Source organism: Ciconia boyciana, unplaced genomic scaffold, assembly GCF_034638445.1.
Source record: "Ciconia boyciana unplaced genomic scaffold, ASM3463844v1 HiC_scaffold_159, whole genome shotgun sequence".
NCBI classification, from domain to species: domain Eukaryota; kingdom Metazoa; phylum Chordata; class Aves; order Ciconiiformes; family Ciconiidae; genus Ciconia; species Ciconia boyciana.
In genome coordinates, this window is record NW_027328527.1 from 2,349 (window position 1) to 3,522 (window position 1,174).

The following is a 1,174-nucleotide window of genomic DNA, read 5'->3' on the forward strand; positions in this document are numbered from 1 at the left end:
GGAGTGTGAGCGGCAGGCAGGAGAGGCTGTTGAGCAAGGGCCTTTGTGGTCTTTACTTGGGGTGAGTGCCGAGGGCTGAGGCCACTTTCTCTGCACAGTGTTGGAGGGGCAGAAAGAGGACTTGGATGTTGCAGAGGGCATTGGAGGCGCAGCATGGTGCACGGGGCTGCAGAGCCGAGGCCCTGGTGGTGGTGGATGCATGCGGAAGGGGTTGATGAATGGCAAGGCCTGGGCCCAATTGGAGCCAAGGTGAGTGTTTTTCAGGCTGTTTGTCAGGCGAGCAGTGCTTGTTGCTGAGGAAGATGAAGGGAGGTAGGAAGGAGTGCTGCACGTGCGGAGGTCAGCGAGTGCGTAGGGCCTGAGGGGTCGTAGCCGTGAGCGCAGAGGGAGGTGGCTGATGTCCTTGGGAGGCTACTTCCTCCATTGTCTTGTGAAGGTCACGGTGCCTGGGAGCAGTTTCTGATGGCTGGAAGAGAGCTCCTAGCCTTTCTACCTTGGAAGAAGATCAGAAGGACCATGTGGGAAACTAGAGCTTGCGTAGCCTGAGCTCATTGCCGAGAAAGGTGATGGAGGAAATTGTCCAGGAAAGCACGGCCGAGCCCAGGAAGGACATGAAGGTGATGGGGAGCGGTCGGCGTGAATTTACAAAGGGGAAATCACGCTTGACCGACCTCCGTGTCTCCTCCGTTGGAAGTGACTAGCTTTGTGACGAGGAGAGAGCCGTGGCTGGTGTTCACCTCGACCTTTAGTAAAGTTTTGACGCTTTCTCCCTTGCGTGCTCCTAGACAAGGCGCAGGCACGGGTGCGTAAGTGGACAGTGAGGTGGAGTGCAAAGTGGCTGAAGGGCTGGGCCCAGAGGCTTGTGATCAGTGTCCCAGAGTCGAGATGGAGGCAAGTCTCAAGCGGTGTAGCCCTGGCCTCGGGTCCGTGGGGCCACCACTGTTCAACATCTCCACAATGACGTGGGCAGCGGGACGGAGTGCCCCTCAGCAAGTTGTCAGATGGTGCAAAATGTGGCGGAGTGGCTGGGAGGCAGCGGCTGGATGTGGTACCATTGGAGAGGGATGCGGAGAGGCTGGGAGATGGGGCGGAGAGGAAATGTCGTGGAGTTGAAGAGAGGGAAAGGCCAAGTCCTGGGCCTGGGGAGGAATAGTGGTGGGCAGCCGGACGTGGT